General features: G+C 36.7%; 1 long non-coding RNA gene across 2 annotated transcripts in view; it reads right to left on the bottom strand.

Moving 5' to 3' along the window:
- LOC309605137 overlaps positions 1–20,747 on the bottom strand; it is a 394,782-nt gene that overhangs the window by 363,167 nt on the left and 10,868 nt on the right. Inside the window, exons 3-4 of one of the 2 annotated variants that reach the window (XR_014231243.1) lie at positions 12,423–12,615; positions 11,556–11,710 (exon numbers count right to left, since the gene is read on the bottom strand). The exons of the other annotated variant lie outside the window; for it this stretch is intronic. This is a non-coding gene — a long non-coding RNA (uncharacterized lncRNA). The remainder of the gene's footprint in view (positions 1–11,555; positions 11,711–12,422; positions 12,616–20,747) is intronic. 2 annotated transcript variants of the gene reach the window in all.

Genomic DNA, 20,747 nt, shown 5'->3' with positions numbered 1-20,747 from the left:
GCTTCAACAAAACAGACTTCTGAAGACACCAACTGGAGAAAAACTTAAAAGCTAATTTTAGGATTTTAATTTAAAAACTAATAGAAATAAATGTCTTTGTCATGATGTATGTATGTATGTATAGTGTTAGGGAAATACTGAAGTACTAGGCTATAAGGTTTATTCTCTTCATCTCCAAGAGTGGTTATAGGAAATGTATTGATTTCTTCACAATTCCTTGTTTGGAGAAATTGCAAGTAAACATGATAAACATGATAAATGTACACCCAACCCCTGACTAAACTAAAGTTTTACTAAATAGTTTCACTTTGGAACTCTGTGGACCTTTGAAGCCCCATCCCATTTATTTCATCAGTCTCATGCATGGCTCATTAAAAGTCACATTAAGTCATTTTATTCAAGAAAAATATATGAAATATGTACCTTGTACAAGGCATTATACAAGACCTCATTTGGGAGAGAAATATAGAGATAAATTACATATATATGTATATATATATATACATGTGTGTATATATATATATATATATCAGGTACAGATACAGATAAAGGAAATGATGGAGAGGAAGAAATCATTGCTGCTAGTGGAGCTGGATAAGGAAGAACCTTAGGATTTGAATTGGCTCTTGAAGGATGGGAGGATTTGAACATGGAGAGAGAGAATAGGACATTCTGAAGAGAGAAAAGAATATGAGTAACAGCATGGCTCTTGGGGGCTGAGACATATATTTGAAAGAAAATATTCAGCAACATGTTTGGAAAGGAAGATTGGGGTCCAAGAATACTGAGCAAAGGGCAGGAATTTCACCACCAGTGAGAACTGGAGTTATGCTCATATAAAACAACTTGACTCTATAAAACATACTGTCTTCTTTTCACTCAGGATCTACTTTTTTGAGTTTATTCCCTTTGTCTGAAATTCTCCCCCATCTTCTTGATGAAATAAAAATTCATATTTTAAGGTAAGACAAGAAAAATTTAAACATGAAGTTTTCTCTGCCTATCTGGAGTCCCTCCCTCTCCTCTAGGGTACATTGTGCATCTGCATGAAGCATAAACCAGACCTCCTTAGTGGCAGAAATACCTGCTTAACCATAAAGGTCAGTTTTTCTTCTTCTGGCACCACCCATGTTACTCCTTAGAAGATAACATTTCTTTCTCAATCCTATAAGTGGTCACAATGATCCATCATTCATCTTGTATGTGCAGACATCTTTGGTGAACTTTTTGTACAGTGCCAATAGATCGTTTCCCTTGAAGATAGCAACTGGTGCAGAACAGACTGGTCAGACAACCTGGGAAAATACCGGGCTGCACCTAATGAAAGTTCTTAGCTTAAATACTTACTTATGACCTTATTTATGTTACTAGCTATATTACTTGTATTCTGCCTATTTTATAAGATTATTGTTTCTTGCATTACCAAATATGTGACTGAGCCTCAGATAAAATTAATGATGATTGGGTACTTTAAACGATTGATCAAATATATAGTTCTATAACATCAGTAATTGTAATAGTGTAACTCTAAGATACAGGAAGAAGCAACAAGAGGGAACCATTTCCTGGACCATAACAGACTAGTTAGACAGGCGGCCCAGAGGCTTCTGATTACTGTTCAGGGCCTAGTCCAATAATAGCACATCGAGTGGCCTATCAATGAAATCCTCTCCTGACCTGGGGATGAGCATTCTTAGCACCGGGGGACAAATTGGTCATGAAATGCTTCCCAAATCATGGTCAAAATTAAGACTGAAAGGGAGAGGATTATAAAATAAAGAATGTTGCCACCATCCAGTTCTACAAGAATCAAGTCATTAGCCACTGCAGTCGCTGGAATTCAGTGCGAAATCAGGATGAGACACTTTGTGCTCTGGGAAACTGACAGAGCTGGCCCTCAAACAGTTAGATGTTTTCAGGAGAAAATTTATGAACACAGTTTCTTGCATCTTCCCATATTTAGAAAAAGCACTAAAACCATTAATCAAGATATCTGTTCCATGTGAATAGTGGTAACCTTCTACCATGATGAGTGCTTGACTGCACGTACCCCTTTGCCAAAATCACATATATAGTGGCCTCCCACTTCACCTCTTTGGAACAGTCCTCAGAGCTTTATGAAAGACTGTCTCCCAGGTTATAATCCTCAAGTTGGTGCAAATAAAATCTTCCATTTCTTTCTTAGATGCTATTGATAAAATTTTCATCAATATTCTCATCCTCCCACCTCTCTCAATATCCCTGACCATTTTTTTCTACCTAATTCATATCCATTCTTTGGGTGTCAGTCTAAATATCACTTCCTCAAGGAAATGTTCCTTAGCTCATCTGGTAGAGTCCCTTTTTGTAAGCAGTCATAACACCCTGCTTCTACATAGCAGATATCAAATTTTAATTACATAACCTTTACTTAATGTTTATTTTTTCTGCTGTATTCTAAAGCTTCATGAGGGCAGGAATAATTTTTGTTTTACTTCTGTATATCCAGGGCCTAGTAAACTGTCTTGTCCATAATGGAGGTTCAATAAATAGTTCTGTAACAAATGAACAAATTAAATGAAGATATAAAGACAATAAGCAATGTGATAAGCTAAAAGCAGAGAAGATAAAAACTTTTAGGATTCACAAAAGCATAGGTAAGCAATGTGACAGTACAATTTTTAGCCAGGGCTTAGCTGATAGATAAGCCTTTAAACTACGTGCTATAAGGAATTCACTAATTGGAGCAAAATCAATTAAATACCAAATCTGTAATATACATTTGAGGAGGTACTAAGAGTATAAAAAACAAAATAATAGTTCCATATATCAAGAGCTTACTGCTTATCAGGTTATCCATGCATTACCTTATACAGAGATGAATAAGACATGATACCAGCCTGAGGAACACATCATTGAGAGGAGAAATGGTAATGGGTAACGCAAATAATTATCTCTAAATTAATGTGTAAATATTATCTCTAATTTAGGATAGAAGTAATAACAGTGAGTTTTAGAAAACAGAGAGCATGGGAGAGATTAGTTCTGTCTGGTAGGAACAAGGAGAGATTCAAAGAGGTGGTATTAAGCTTGGCCTTGAGTTCAGAGGGTAGATAAGACAGAGAGTATAATTAAGGCTATTTTTGAGAAAAGTTGCCTGAAAAAAGGCATGAAGGTTTGAGAGTGGTTGGCATATTTCAGGAATGAATGAGTAGTCTGTTGCAAAAGGGAAGAGAATGGGGAAGTACAAGATAAAGGAGGAAAAATAAAATTGGGGTCAGATTATGGAAGTCTTAGCATATGCTGCTAAAGAGTATGGACTTAGGGCTTCCCTGGTGGCACAGTGGTTAAGAATCCGCCTGCCAATGCAGGGGACATGGGTTCAAGCCCTGGTTTGGGAAGAGCCCACATGCCACAGAGCAACTAAGCCCATGAGCCACAACTACTGAGCCCATGCGCCTAGAGCCCAGCTCCGCAACAAGAGAAGCCACCGCAATGAGAAGCCCGTGCACCACAATGCAGAGTAGCCCCCACTCGCCGCAACTAGAGAAAGCCCACGCACAGCAAGGAAGACCCAACACAGCCAAAAATAAATAAATAAAAAATAAAAATAAATTAAAAAAAAAAAAAAGCATGGACTTGACAATATTCCATAAACTGTGTGGAGACTTCTAAAGTTTCTTTAAGTGAAAGACTGAGTGAGATCAAATTTATGTTTTAGAAAGAGCTTCCCCTTTGATCCAAGTCCTTGTGATAACTAAAAGCTTAAGAGGAGATCCCAATCAGAAAAAGGCTGGAACTGGTTTATATGCAGGATAAATATCACATGATTTTGGCAGTCGAAGACAGCTGATTCTACACTAATTTTTCACTCACATATCTGCACAAAGATCACAACTACCCTCAGCAATACCACCTCCACAAATCAAGAGTAAATATACAGTCATATATCCTCTCCCTTTCTTATATTGAAGAAGTCAGTATTCCAAGGTTCACAACTGTTAATAAATGTATTATTTTTCATGTCTATATTCCCTATAGAATTGTAAAATCTTAAAATATAGAATATAAATTTTGCATAATTTGAGCACATAAAATGAAATTAATATTTTCTCCTTAGATTTTTTCTTTTTAAAAAAGAAAACACGTTTTTAGAATATTCAAGCAACCCGTTAGTTGCTTACCCCACTCGCCACTGAAAAGTACCAATGACACTTGCTTTAATGTATTATCATATTTTTTTTATGCATAGACAGACATACCCATATATTTTCTTTGAGAAATAAGTTTGCCAGACCATGCATATTTTTAGCAATCTAACTATTTTTTAATTCAACAGACTATCATGGACAGTCAAGTTAATACTTGCAAATCTGACATATACTTTTATAAATAACTGTATAAAATTATACAGTTTGAACATATAAATACACTATATAAACAAACTATTTTTAAATTAATGGATATTTAACTGGGTTTCTAACTATTAACTCAAAAATTACACTGCAATAAATATTATTTGACTATATTTGCACACTTTCAAGTATTCATTCACGTGCTCATAATCACTACTCTTAGCATTGTGTCTGCCTTTTAAATTTTGATTTTTCCAAATCACTCTTCAAAACAGGTATATGAATTTATACTACCACAAAAGGTTTAATGGACTGCCCATGTTGCTACCTGTGCTGTCCCACATGGGAGCCACTAGCCACACGTAGTTGCTTAAATTTAAATTAAATAGAATTAAAACTTCAATTCTAAGTCACACTAGCCATTTTAAGTGATCAATAACCACTTGTGGTAATTGGCTGCCATATCAGACATCACAGATATAGACCATTTCAATCATCACAGAAGGTTCTATTGGATAGTGCCACTCAAAACAGCTAACACTGGATATTATAGATCTTTTATATTTTGGGCAATATAATAAATTTAATAAGGTCTCATTTTAAATTTTATGTTTTTATTCAAATTGTAAGCATTTTAAATGTGTTATTGATTATATTTCTTTTAGTAAGTGGCTGTTCATAGTCTTTCTCCATTTTTCTACAGGATTGTTTGACTTTTATTGTTAATATGCAAGATAGTTATTAAATGACAATATATCAGAGCAAGAATAATTTAAATAATATTACAGTGACATTATTTGACCCATAAAAAGGTTTTTGCTTCATGATAAGTTATAAATTATTTATCTATTCATCAAAATAATTTTCTAAAGATCTTAGATCAAGACTTGATTAATAAACTTGTGATTGTAAATAGAAACTAAACTGCTTTTCTTAAAGAATTAAATACGTCTTAAATAAGCTTAACTTTATTCCCAGTTTTCCATAACTAGGAAGGCTTTATTGAATTGAAAGACAAAGAGGCTAGATAAGTCCTCAAGTATCTGGAAAAGGACCCTACAATAAAGATGATGTTGTAAAACCCTCTCCCTCAAAATATAAGTAAATGTGTACCTCTGTCTGGTGTAGATGTAGAACTGTAGAAAAAAATCAAAACATGAATAGGATTTTAATGCTTTAGTTTTGTTTTTGTTTGTTTGTTTTTTTTGGCTGTGCCACGAGGCATGTGGGATCTTAGTTCCCCGACCAGGGATCAAACCCGCGCCCCCTGTGTTGGAAGCGCAGAGTCTTAACCACTGGATCGCCAGGCAAGTCCCAATGCTTTAGTTTTTTTCTTTTTTTAAATTTTCCTCTTACTATATTTATTTTTTTATTAAAACATTTTTATTTATATTTTTATTGCATATATATAATATACAATATTTATGTTATATATTTATAGTATATATATATATATATATATAACAAAATTTACTATTTTAACCATTTTTAAGTGTACAGTTTTGTGGCATTAGGTACCAATGCTTTAGTTTTAATAATCAGAATTTTGTGCTAAGAGTTACTAACAGCTGGGTGGAAAACAAACAATAACAATTTCAACATTTCTACAGCACTTTATAATTTTCAAAGCATTTCACATAAATCACTCTTGAGCCAGAATAGACTAAAGACAACACTTTAAGTTTTGGGAAAGCTTGAAAGTGCAGAGTTAGAAGGTTGAAAATTTAAGTTACAGAAAACAGAAAAGACTTTCTTGGAATCTTATCCTGGCCAACATGCAAGAAACAGAGGCTTGTTCTGATTGGTCCTGATAGCACTCAACAGAGGCACTGCCCTCCAGGATGTCAAGGAGCCACTGAGCCTTCTAGTTCTGAAGGCTAGAAAAGCACCAGGAGCACCGGGGGCACTCCCAAGGAAGTCAGGGGAGATGAGAAACGAGTCACAGTTGAAAAGCAAAGTTCAAGCCTGGGATCAGAAAGAATGGACAGTATAACCCAACATATAAAGGTTTTTAGACCTGCAAAATAATAATGATGGTGATGATGATAATGATGATGATGACGACAGCCCCCTATGCTAGGTAGCCATACTTAATATTCACAACAATTTAATGAAAAATATAATAGCTTTGTCATTTTACAGAACTAGCTCAGAGGTGTAATACATTGCCAAAATCTAATCAGGAGCAGACCAGTGATTGTAATGAAAATCTTTTAACTTGAAGTTCTATGCCCATAACCACCACTCTCCTGCCTCTGGAGGAGTAAAGTAGGTTGGCATAACTTAATACTAACTTAATATCCTTAGGCACAACTGAAATGAGTGACAAGCCTGTCCTTTAATAAGTGAATATGCACAGTTTGAATTCCAAGATTCCAGATGCTGTTGGGAAGCAGTCTGAACCCTCTTTGGTGGACGTAAAAAAACCCCCATGGGTTCTGCAGAAGAGAAGGAGAAAGACCACACAGTCTAGGCTGTGGCCTCTGGCGGGGAGAAACCTGTTCTTCATTTAGGTGTTTTTCAGAGGCAGAATGTGTGGCACTTTGTGTAAGGAATGGAAGCTTCTATTTAGGGGTGATCTCAGCCTCTCCGTTAAACTCATGCCTCCTCTTTGCCTTTGCTCCCCTCACATCAAGTACCTCATCAGTGCCTGGTCCTGTGTTCTTTTCATCCTTCTTGCTTCCACCAAAATGTAAAGGGAAATTTGGGGACAAATGAGGGAAGAAGAATTACTTGATCCTACCTAAGGAGAACCAACTGAGGATGTCCAGGGTTGCGGTAACAACAATCAAGGAAAACTTGCCACACAGAGTTCATCCCCATTTGACTCCCGTTCTTGGGTGGGGATGCATTTACTATCACAGTGAGATGGCATCACTCAGTAGTGTTGCTTGACACCCTTGCTAACAGCCTGTCAAGTCAGTCCCGGATGTGAACCTAAGGCTTTATTTTCTCTGAATTTCCTCAAATATAAATTTGAGATATGTATCTAGCTGGAGCTTTTGGAGGATTAAACATAATGATTATGTAATCATTAATCAAGTTCCTGAATTGAAAGAGGCAATTTAGAGTTGTTTTTTTTTTTCTAAAAGTAGCAGTGAATCATATCCTCCTTACAAAATATCTCTTAACTTACCTTTCTCATTGGTAATATAAGAATACTAATACTGTAGTGCTATTGTGAGAATGAAAGTAGGTGTATATGCAAAGTGCTTGGTTAGTCGGAGATACACAGGAAGTAAAAGGTATCCATGTAACTGATCCCCTTCTAGAGTAGACCATTCACTGAGAAAGGGTACATATATCCTAAATGCTCACCTATAGGGCAATAATTATGTCCATTTTGGAACTTCTTTTTGATGGAATATTCAAAATAATAATTATTAAATTAGGTAATAAAATGTTAGGAAAAATAGTAGCAGGTATGAGCTCTATGCAAGAGTGAAGAAAAACGTGTGCACACAGTCTGTTAGCTCCATGAGAGCAGAGATATGTGTGTGTGTGTGTGTGTGTGTGTGTGTGTCTGTGTGTGTAAGCAGAGATGTGTGTATTTGCATATATACTGTAGTTGTCTGGCAAAGTTCATTGCATAGATAAAGTATTCAAATAATATATGTGGGGGGAATAAAGAAACATAGAGAAATTTTAAAAATTACTTTAAATGCATTAAGGTTGAAATTTTGCTTTAAACGTTTTCTTTGAGCTTACAATATAAAAATTCAGGTGATAAAACCCATTGCCTCATAGACTATTAGAGATAGTCCTCATTTAGAAGATTGCGGTGCATGCATCTCAGCTTCCCCTACCCTCCACCTCAAAGCAACGATTGTTAAGAGCTTTCTGGTTATCTCAGACAATTTATTTCTTTGTATATACAAACCTGAAAATACACATATTCTTTTATCAGGTAACTTTTCATATCATGCATTATATCCACCTTTCCATGTCTATATGTAAAGCTCTATCTTATTCTTTTTTGAACAGCTCCAAAAATGTCCATAGTACCCATTTTCCTTAATTTACTTAACCATTCTTCTATTACTCACCATTTCACTATTATAAGCAATGCTATAATGAACCCATAACCCATGGAAGTGCAGTGTCAAAGCACTACATGTCCTTAAAATTTTTATCAATACCGTCAATTGCTCTTAAGAAAGGCTATTTCCATTGTTGTGCCCATCAATAATGCAGCAAGGTACCTATTTTCCAACATCTTAACCCAAAGTGGATATGATCAGTCTCTTTATTACAATTTTATCACCTTTATAAGCAAAAATTGATATCTCATTTTAATATGCATTTTGAATTAATTGGTAAAAATTAAACTATTTTTATTTCACTTAAACTGCTAATTCATATCCATGGTTCATTTTTCTATTGGATTTTCTTTCATTATTAATGAAGAATATATATCTGTTCAAAAGGAAGATTGAAATGAAATCACTAAAGAGCCCTGTTAAATGTAAGTCTTTTCCCGGGAGAAATAAATCATTTACAGCTGGGGAGTAAAGAAAAGTCCAAAGGGGAGCACGAAAGATTCAATTTGACAATTATAGCAAGAGCTGGCTTTGCACTTATTCCTTCCCTAAAAGCAGAGAAACCCTCTCGTGCTTGAAAACAAGCAGAAAGTTGAGGACTGGACTGGGGTCTCAGTTTTCTACTGGGGAAGGAAGCTTCTACCAATGTTTCAGGTACTTCAGGTTGAAGAGATGTCAGTTCATCCACTCATTAGGTAATTGCTAGTTAACAGGGATACTACAGGACAAAACAGCGGTGACTTAGTCCTCAAAAGCTGGGGAGAAAGATAATTAGAATTCTTTCCTTTTTTCCTTTTCTTCAGTAGAGGTTGGGGCATAAGGGCAGGTGGATACATGAAGAGCAAAGGTGGAGAGGGCTAAACATACAGACTGATAAATTTTGGGAAACTTGTCAGAGTGGGGAGAGACAAGATGCAGAGCTGGTGAACATGTTTGGGTTATGAGCAAACATAATAATGGTAAAATAGTTCCTGAACTATAATTCTTTTATCTAGTTATTTTTAATGATCAATTACTTAGCAAAGTTAATCGAAAACAGTTCCTGCATTGTTTTTCTCTTATCTGGTTACGTTTTCTTTGGGTTAAACATCCATGTTTTCCTCATCTCCATTCCACAGATGCTGATGTTTGCATTCAAGAAGTAGACAACTCTTAAAACAGTATTAATCTACGTGGCTGTATTAATTTGTCAGAAAAAAAACAATAGATGCTTGGTGCTTTCCATGCTTGGAAGAAATAAGCCTGTTTCTGTCTATCCCTAAAAATGTAAAATGTTTTAAAATGTCTTATACATTACTAACAAAATAAATTTCTAAATTTAAAACTGTGATTTCAGCCTACCAAAACTAAAAGAATAAACTTAGTCCAATTCTCTACTTTTAGAGAGAAGAAAGCAAGATACAAAAATTTAAAATCTTTTCCCATATAAAAACATCCTACTTCTTTCTTTCAAACCCTTCATTTGTACAAGAAAAGGTGAGGCAAAAGAAAAAAAATAAGTTAAAGGGAAATTCATAACGGGTTTGGGTGGCATGTATATTTTGATTGGGCATGTGAGAGTTTTGTCAGCATCTACAGAAACCATTTCCTCTTTTCTTAAAGCCACTCCAGTGTCAGTTTACTCTTCCCCTGGATCCCTACCCCACCTTCCAGAGCTGCTCAGCCCCTCTCACAGCCACAGTACACCCCTGTGAGCTTATGGGATCTACTGGGGTGGTTATTTGCTCTCATTTCACAACAAAGAAAGCTAAAAATGACTCCATTCACTAAAAGGTGAGAGATCTTGCAGTTTTGGGAGCTCTGCCAGACTGATTTTGAAGTTTTCCCTATGAAAGAGATACTTGTTAAATAATAGAAATATTTCTTAAACTGTTACAGATTCTCAAGGGATAATATGCACAGGGAAATAGAAGCTCACAATAATGTTAGATAATGTTAGATTTTTCAGGTCTTGGAGGATAGGAAAGTTTAATTTCATTTTTATACAATAAAAATTTGGGTGCATAAGGCATGTGGTATAATGAAAGAGCATGAGAATTGGACACTGACCTGGATTGAATGCTTACCACTACTTACGAGCTGGGGGCTGTCTGCAAGGTGGTAACGTGTACATTGTTACACTTATTTCAGGTTTTTATGAGGACTGCATCTTTTAAAAATTAATACAAAATATCTGAATTAGCAGGTACTATCCTATTTGTGCTGAGATTCAAATAACAAAATTTCAAATGGCTGGAATTTTGTTAAGTCTTTATACAGGGAATTATCATTCCTAAATCTAATTCAGAGACTTTCATGATTACAACATACTCTTTCTTGATTATCCTAAGCCACATTTGACTCACACAGAACAGTTAAGCCAAGGCAGACCCAGTGAGGCAGGGTGACTAAGCCAAGATCGCCAGCTAGATAGTAGTTAAGTTGGGCCTGAAATCTGGTTTTCCTCACTCCTGAGCAGAGAATACCAAAAGCTGCTTCTCAAAGATGGTATGCAATAGTCCTTTCCACCTTTTCAAATATAAAATAACCACTTCAAATAATTTTTAAAATGTCACTGACAACCTCCATTTCACCTCTATCTTATTAGCCGTACCTTTAGAGTTAGTTGCTAAAGAACATACATTTTCGGACTTCCCTGGTAGTGCAGTGGTTAAGAATCCGCCTTCCAGTGCAGAGGACGCGGGTTTGAGCCCTGGTCCAGGAAGATCCCACATGTCACGGAGCAACTAAGCCCGTGCGCCACAACTACTGAGCCTGCGCTCTAGGGCCCGCAAGCCACAACTACTGAAGCTCATGCGCCCTAGAACCCGTGTGCCGCAACTACTGAGCCCACACACCGCAACTACTGAAGCCTGTGTGCTCTAGGGCCTGCGTGCCACAACTACTGAGCCCTCATGCTGCAACTACTGAAGCCCACACACCTACAGCCTGTGCTCCGCAACAAGAGAAGCCACAGCAATGAGAAGCCCGCGCACTGCAACAAAGAGTAGCCCCTGTTTGCCGCAACTAGAGAAAGCCCACAGCAATGAAGACCCAACGCAGCCAAAACAAACAAAAAAAAAACATTTGACTAAACATTTCTATAAATTGCCTCACAAATTTGTATCTTATTAATCACAACAGGATCTATTAATACACACATATGAAAAAGAGCCATGCATATGAATATGTGACATATTACCTATTCACATACATATTGATGCATTTTGCTCCTTACATCCCATCAAATAACTTCATATGATTTGTATTTGGAAATTATGGTAATACAGTTCTTCTTCTTTTTTTTTTTTTTTTTTTTAAAGAACACGAGTTTGTTGAAGGCACGGAGGGCAGATTCTTGGAAGAAATATGAGGAAGGTCGATGTTGTTTATTTTGCTCCATTTCCCCTTTCCTCCTATCTAGCTCTCAGGAAACCTCCCACACTTGAGGGCTCTCCTGCTATGATGCTCTCTCTGCACTTTACCCAACTCTGAATCCCCTTTTCATCCCTTTTCCTAGTATCACTAAGGGGTTGTATAGGAAAAATAATCTTAGTCAACAGTGAAATTAGAAGTGATTAAAAAATTTTTTTTGGTGGAGAGATTATGATTTAGGCATGTTTTGTTGTAGTTTTCAGAAATGTTTGCATATGAACCAGGGGCAGTTCAATTCAATAATCCTTTATTAAAACCTAGTCCAAGCCTGTATAGTACTAGTTATGGGTGTCCCTCCCCACATATGGAATAATAACATGACAGAATTTAAAGTAGACTAGAGATTAGATAGCCGACTAGTCTTGAACTGTCATTTAATAGAAACCGGAGCCCAGAGAAGTTGTTACAACTAATTAGTGGCAGAAACTTCCCTAGATTGGCTAACACTTATGGGTCACTATGTAGCCAACTTTCCATTTTTCACACTACTATGAGTATTATGTGCTTGTTATAATAATCTCTGCTGAAACAACACTTAAGAGTTATTATCAGTTAAAATGATAAAAATAATGAAAATAACGGCTTTGAGGAGACAATTCTCCATGGCATTTCTATACATCTTGTGATAGATTACCTTTTCAAGATTGTTCTCTTGGCAAAAAGTCTTGGAAGCTAGAAATACTGTCTCCCTAGAGGCCGAAGAACAGACTTGTTTGCTGACCAGGATAGTAAAGATGAGATGATTCCCTCTTCTTCCTGGAGACATTCCAGACAATAAAGATAATATCTTTCTTTGGAGGAGAGGTGAAGCTGATCTGCCAGTAACCCTACAAAAGATCAGGATATCCTCATCTGAGAGTTCCTCAGCTGTGATCCAGATCCACGGCGTGAGCAGTATTTACCTGGACCCACCCCTGCCCTGCCCCTGCTTCTTTTAGTACTATAAAATAAATTATAACAATTTAAAAAATATTATTACAAACTCTTCATAAACAGACTTTTATTAGCTGTATGTATTTCCTAATTTGCACACACTATATTTCTGCTCATCTCTGTATAGGCATTTTTTCCCTGATTTTCCTGTTACAGATGCACCTTAATATCTTTGTTCTTAAATTTTTTCTGTATTTTGTAAGATTTTTGGCAGGATAGATATCCAGATATGAAATTGTTGAATCAAAGGCTAGAAATATTTTTTGATGTTCTTATTTCATGTTACCAGAACACTTTCCAAAATGTTTGAATCAATTTACATTCTCACTAGCCATGTCACACTGTGTTTTCATAACTACTTACCTTTCACTTCTTCCCCATCACTCATCATGATAGCTATTCTGAACTTTTCATACTTCTTCAAATTCTTCCTGCCTTTCTATATGTTTTCCTTACTACATAGAATGTTGCTGACATATACAACTCTTACCCTGGAGATCTCAGCTTATGTGTCATTTTCTCAGAGAATTCTTTCCTGACTCCCAAACTACCACGTACTACCATTACATCTGATACTTCCCTTTGTGATATATATCCACATGTAGCTGTTTAATTTTTTTTTCTTGGCTTGAATTTAAGCTCCAGGAAAGCAGCAACCTCATTTGGCATGTTCTCCACTGAAGCCCTGGTGTTAGAACAGAGCTTGACACACAGTAAGCACTTAATAAATATTTCTTGAATCAATCTTTTCAAATTTCATAACAATCCAGTGAAGTTTCAAGGGAAGAATCACAGGGATAGTTTGAAATGATCTCCTCAAGATCACCATGTGAGGGGCTTCCCTGGTGGCGCAGCGGTTAAGAATCTGCCTGCCAATGCAGGGGACATGGGTTCGAGCCCTGGTCCGGGAAGATCCCACATGCTGCGGAGCAACTAAGCCTGTGTGCCACAACTACTGAGCCTGCGCTCTAGAGCCTGCGTGCCACAACTACTGAGCCCATGTGCCACAACTACTGAAGCCTGTGTGCCTAGAGCCCGTGCTCCGCAACAAGAGAAGCCACCACAATGAGAAGCCTGCGCACCGCCAACGAAGAGCAGCCCCCACTCGCCACAACTAGAGAAAGCCTGCACGCAGCAACGAAGACCCAACGCAGCCAAAAATAAAATAAATAAATTTATTAAAAAAAAAAAAAGATCACCACGTGAGTTAGTGGCACAGATATAATTATAACCCAGCTTTCCTGGCTTCTGGCAGATATAGGAAATACAATCAATGCTTCAGGAAATTTTTGAATATTTTTATCATTAAAAATAACATATCTCATGCAAATTGAGATCTTAGAGATAACCATAGAGATTCTCTAAATATATTACTGTCTCTGTAGAGATGTATCATAATACCTCTGAATCAATTATTTCCCTATTAATGGATTCAGCTGAACCAAATCAGGAATTATATATAGAGGGTACAATTGTTTTCCTGGTCTTCTAGGGAGCCAGAATGTTGAACTTAACATTGTACAGGAAATGAAATTATACTTTCTTTTTGACTTTGAGACATGTCATGTGAATCATGTGCAAATGACCTTTTTATTAGCTCTTGCAATTATGCAACAGGTCTGCTGTCTATAGCCTAAGTTTTTCAAAGAAAAATCAATAAAGAAATTCAAACATGGCACAATAATTCCTGTTTATTCCTATTTATTCAGGTTCTAAGCAACTAGAAAGTTCAAGCTATGGTAATACATCTGCTTCCTTTTATAAGGATATGCAAATGATAGCTTGATGTGAGAAATTTATTTTTTAAGGCAACTCTCAGCATGTGCCACATTGTGGTATACTGGTATAATGGAACAGGACAGCTTCAAGATGCTACTCAATCTATATCTTAGAACCACAAAATATGAGCCAATGCTTGTAGTAATGTCCATCAGGAATGGCCATGCTGCAGTCTCAGGTAGCTCTCAGTTCTCTAGAGGATTTCAGGACTGTCAACTCCAGGTTTCTGATCAGTTTTGCAAAGAGCTGGGGTCTCTGCCCTGAACCCAAGAAAGAGAACACCAATTTGGCATGTGGTCCTGGAAGTAGAAGCTAAAATTGGTTCTGACTTGGGAATGGTTGAAGCAAAAACTCATTCTTCAAATTTTAGACACTCAAAATGTCCTCTTCCTCACTTTCAACATAGTATTAACTTTCTTGGTCCTCCTTCTGATTCTCTTAATTTTTCCTTCATGAACTCCTGTTCTTTAGCTTAGCCCTTACATTTCTGCTAATTGTTAAGCTGTCTTCAGCCTCTTCCCTCCACTTTCCCCTGTGTTCTATGGGCTTGCTTTGGGTGACCTCTACTCCCACGTCAACTCTCATTTATTTGGTGAGGGCTAATAAAAACTGTATTCAGCCAATACCTAAAGTAGTCTGAATACCCTTGCAGCTATTCTCATTGCCTGTCTATGCCCTGAATAGAGTAGATGCCCAATAAATATGTTTTATTGATCTGAATGACTGAATGACCCCTTCCCAGAGTAAGCAATATTTCCAGCTTATCACTAGATATCTCCATTCTGACATTCCACAGGTACTTGAAATACATGTCTCCATTAGTCTTTACTTTCTTCTGAAAACACCTACTCTACCATCATTTCCTCTTACTTTGTGGCTGTAACATTAGTACCATGTTGAATATATATTTATTAAATAAATACAGTTTCTATAGTTAAAGGAGTATTATGGTTTTTATTTACGGACAACTATTTATTCAGAATATCCCCTTAAGTCTGCATGTAAGTAAGGTAGTGTGGTACACTGGGAAGAACTGGGCACTGGGACTCAGACATACTTTGGGAATCAGCCAAGCTTTCTAGCTCAGCCACTTAACATGTATGACATTTACCATGATACTTAATCTCTCTTTTCTAAATACTTTTTCATTTCTAAAATGAAGTGAATAATACCTACCTTATGTGCAGCTGTAGGGAACAGACAGTGTGCACATGTACATAGTGTCTACACATAGTAGACATTCAATAAATGGTAACTGTTATCATAACAAGTAATTACATCTGCACATTTTGCCTCTCTCCATGTCCTCACTTTTCATTCAATATATCTGTTCCACTTAGTTCACTGTTAATACTTGTCAGTATTCTGTATTCTACACTGTTGAGAAGGCCTGTTAAAATCATAAAAATCAGGGAGGAAAAAATATATTAAATGAAAAGCCTAAAGCACCTAATAGCAGTGTGAATTTGCATTTCAAGCATTCTCTCCCTCTAAACTTAATCTTAACTAGGTCTTGGAACAAGACAACACCCACAGAGGCAAGTAGGAAAAGGTACTTTTGAGGTTGCAGGCCTAGGTAGAATTTCTAGAGGAGAGGGCTATTGTGGGACACCTATGAATAGGCAAAAAGCATAGGTTTCAAAGTAGATAAAATATGCTTACATGGAAATGTACTAAATAACAATGCAAATAAAATATTAAGAACAAAAGAGATAAATGAGAAGTTTATTAAAATAAAGTTACCTTGAGATATTTCAATTGATCTTTTAGAACTGAAAGATGTAATAGACAAAAAATTAAGCATGGTCATACAGCGACTTAATCACTTTGAGTGTATATCAAAGTTCTTTTGAGTAGAGAAAATGTAATTTTTAAATGTTTCTTTTACAAAACTCAGCCATACATTAAGCCAGAAAGACATTATTAATAAAATTTTAAATGCTGATATTATACATGCCATATTCTTCAAACATAATCTAATAAAAAGAAGAAAACAAACTAATATAACTAGGTAAAATAAGAAATGAACTCCTAAATAACCTATGGAATCAACTAGAAATCAAACCTAAATTATAAACTCTTTAAATTACAAAGATAAAAAAAGTATGTCATGTAATAACTTGTGGGATACAGTTAAAGCTTGCCTCAGAAGAAAACTGTGAGGCTAATACACCTTTATTATTAAAGGAAAAGACTGAAAATTAGGTGCTAAGTACTCATACTAACAAAATTAAAAGAAAAATAAAACTAACCAGATAAAGTAGGAAAAAAAAGTTTTTCCAAATAAAAGATGAAATCAGTTAAACAATAAACAAAGATGTTCAGATGGATGAATATATCCAAAATTGGTGACTTGAAAGTAATATCCCAAATTTAATTTCACTGAATGCTCCATTAAGTTAAAAAAATAGTAGAGAGGAGATTGGTTCAAGATGTCAGAGTAGAAGGACGTGCACTCACTCCTTCTTGCGAGAGAACGGGAATCACAAATAACTGCTGAACGATCATCAACAGGAAGACACTGGAACTCACCAAAAAAAGATACCCCACATCCAAAGCCAAAGGAGAAGCTGCAATGTGATGGTGGGAGGGGCAAAATCACGACAAAATCAAGTCCTATAACTGCTGGGTGGGTGACTAACAAACTGGAGAAAACTTATACCACAGAAGTCTACCCACTGGAGTGAAGGTACTGAGCCCCATGTCAGGCTTCCCAACCTGGAAGTCTGGCAATGGGAGGAGGAATCCCCAGAGAATCGGACTTTGAAGGCCAGCGGGATTTGATTGCAAGACTTCGACAGGACTGGAGAAAACAGAGACTCCACTCTTGGAGGACACACACAAAGTCTTGTGTGCACCAGGACCCAGGGGGAAGGAGCAGTGACCCCATAGGAGACTGAACCAGAACTACCTGCCAGGGTTGGAGGGTCTCCTGCAGAGGCGGGGGGTGGCTGTGGCTCACCGTCGGGACAAGGACACTGGCAGCAGCAGTCCTGGGAAGTATTCCTTGGCATGAGCCCTCCTGGAGTTCGCCATTAGCCCCACCAAAGAGCCTGTAGGCTGCAGTGCTGGGTCACATCAGGCTAAACAACCAACAAGGGGGGAAGACAGCCCCACCCATTAGCAGACAAGAGGATTAAAGTTTTACTGAGCTCTGCTCACAAGAGCAATACCCACCAATCCCTCCCATCATGAAGCTTGCACAACCCTCTTAGATAGCCTCATCCACCAGAGGGCAGACAGCAGAAGCAAGAAGTACTACAATCCTGCAGCCTGTAGCATGAAATCCACAATCACAGAAAGACAGACAAAATGAAAAGGAAGACGATTATGTCCCACATGAAGGAACAAGATAAAACCCCAGAAAAACAACTAAATGAAGTGGAGATAGGCAACTTTCCAGAAAAAGAATTCAGAATAATGATAGTGAAGATGATCCAGGACCATGGAAAAAGAATGGAGGCTAAGATCAAGAAGATGCAAGAAATGTTTAACAAAGACCTAGAAGAATTAAAGAACAAAGAAACAGAGATGAACAATACAATAACTGAAATGAAAAATACACCAGAAGGAATCAATAGCAGAATAACTGAGGCAGAAGAATGGATAAGTGACCTGGAAGACAGAATGGTGGAAATCACTGCTGCAGAACAGAATAAAGAAAAAAGAATGAAAAGAAATGAAGACAGTCTCAGCGACCTCTGGGACAAAATTAAACGCAACAACATTCGCATTATAGGAGTCCCAGAAGGAGAAGAGAGAGAAAGGACCCGAGAAAATATTTGAAGAGATTATAGTTGAAAACTTCCCTAACATGGGAAAGGAAATAGCCACCCAAGTCCAGGAAGCATAGAGAGTCCCAGGCAGGGTAAACCCAAGGAGAAACACACCGAGACACATAGTAATCAAATTGACAAAAAGTAAAGATAGAGAAAAATTATTGAAAGCAACAAGGGAAAAACGACAAATAACATACAAGGGAACCCCCATAAGGTTAACAGCTGATCTTTTAGCAGAAACTCTGCAAGCAAGAAGGGAGTGGCATGATATATTTAAAGTGATGAAAGGGAAGAACCTGCAACCAAGAATACTCTACCCAGCAAGGCTCTCATTCAGATTTAAAAGAGAAATGAAAAGCTTTACAGACAAGCAAAAGCTAAGAGAATTCAGCACTAGCAGACCAGCTTTGCAGCAAATGCTAAAGGAACTCCTCTAGGCAGGAAAGAGACTAGCAACTTAAAACAACCTTGTACATATATAGATCGCTTTATCGAAACCTCATGGGAACAGCAAACCCCAAAACTACAATAGATACACACACAAAAAAGAAAAAGCAACCCAAACACAACACTAAAGATGGTCATCAAACCACAAGAGAACAAAAGAGGAAGGAAAGAAAAAAGATCTACAAAAAAGCCCCAAAACAATTAAGAAAAATGGCAATAGGAACACACATGTTGATAATTACCTTAAATGTAAATGGATTAAATGCGCCAACCAAAAGACACAGACTGGCTGAATGGATACAAAGACAAGACCCGTATATATGCTGTCTACAAAAAACCCACCTCAGACCTAGGGACACATACAAACTGAAAGTGAGGGGATGGAAGAAGGTATTCCATGCAAATGGAAATCAAAAGAAAGCTGGAGTAGCAATAGTCATATCAGAAAAAACAGACTTAAAAATAAAGATTGTTACAAGAAACAAAGAAGGACACTACATAATAATCAAGGGACCAATTCAAGCAGAAGATATAACAATTGTAAACATAATATGCACCCAACATAGGAGCACCTCAATACATAAGGCAAACACTAACAGGCATAAAGGGAGAAATCTACAGTAACACAATGATAGTGGGGGACTTTAACACCCCACTTTCATCAATGGACAGATCATCCAGACAGAAAATCAATAAGGAAACACAGGCCTTAGGTGACACATTAGACCAGATGGACTTAATTGATATTTATAGAGCACTCCATCCAAAAGCAGAATACACATTCTTCTCAAATGCACATGGAATGTTCTCCAAGACTGACCACATCCTGGGCCACAAAGTGAGCCTCAGTAAATTTAAGAAAATTGAAATAATATCAAGCATCTTTTCCAACCACAACGCTATGAGATTAGAAATAAACTACAAGAAAAAAACTATAAAAAACACGAACAAGTGGAGGGTAAACAATATGCTACTAAATAACCAATGGATCACTGAAGAAATCAAAGAGGAAGTCAAAAAATACCTGGAGACAAATGAAAATGAAAGCACAACGATCCAAAACCTATGTAATACAGCAAAAGCAGTTCTAAGAGGAAAGTTTATAACAATATAATCTTACCTTAGGAAACAAGAAAAACCCCAAATAAACAACCTAACCTTACACCTAAAGCAACTAGAGAACAAAGAACAACAAAAACTAAAGTTAGTAGAAGGAAAGAAATCATAAAGATCAGAGCAGAAATAAATGAAATAGAGACAAAGAAGACAATAGCAAAGATCAATGAAACTAAAAGCTGGTTCTTTGAAAAGATAAATAAAATTGATAAACCTTTAACCAGAATCATCAAGAAAAAAAGGGAGAGGACTCAAATCAATAAAATTAGAAATGAAAAAGGAGAAGTTACAACTGACACCACAGAAATACAAAGGATCATAAGAGACTACTATATGCAACCGTATGCCAATAAAATGGGTAACCTGAAAGAAAAGGACATGTTCTTAGAAAAGTACAGTCTCCTAAGACTGAACCAGGAAGAATTAGAAAATATGAAGAGACCAATCACAAGCACTGAAATTGAAACTGAAAGTTAAAAACTCCCAACAAACAAAAGTCCAAGACATGATGGCTTCACAGGTGAATTCTATCAAACATTTAGAGAAGAGCTAACACCCATCCTTCTGAAACTGTTCCAAAATTTGCAGAGGAAGGAAAACTCCCAAACTCATTCTATGAGGCCACCATCATCCTGATACAAAAACCAGACAATAATACCACAAAAAAAAATTACAGACCAATATCAATGATGAACATAGACACAAAAATCCTCAACAAAATACTAGCAATTCAAATCCAATAATTCATTAAAAGGATCATACACCATGATCAACTGGGATTTATCCCAGAGATGCAGGGATTTTTCAATATCTGCAAATCAATCAATGTGATACATCACATCAACAAGTTGAAGAATAAAAACCATATGGTCATCTCAATAGATGCAGAAAAAGCTTTTGACAAA

This window comes from Balaenoptera borealis (genome assembly GCF_965194805.1).
Source record: "Balaenoptera borealis genome assembly, chromosome: 11".
Classification (NCBI taxonomy): Eukaryota; Metazoa; Chordata; class Mammalia; order Artiodactyla; family Balaenopteridae; genus Balaenoptera; species Balaenoptera borealis.
The sequence above is the reverse complement of the archived record's forward strand: the minus strand, read 5'-3'. Positions and strand labels throughout refer to the sequence as shown.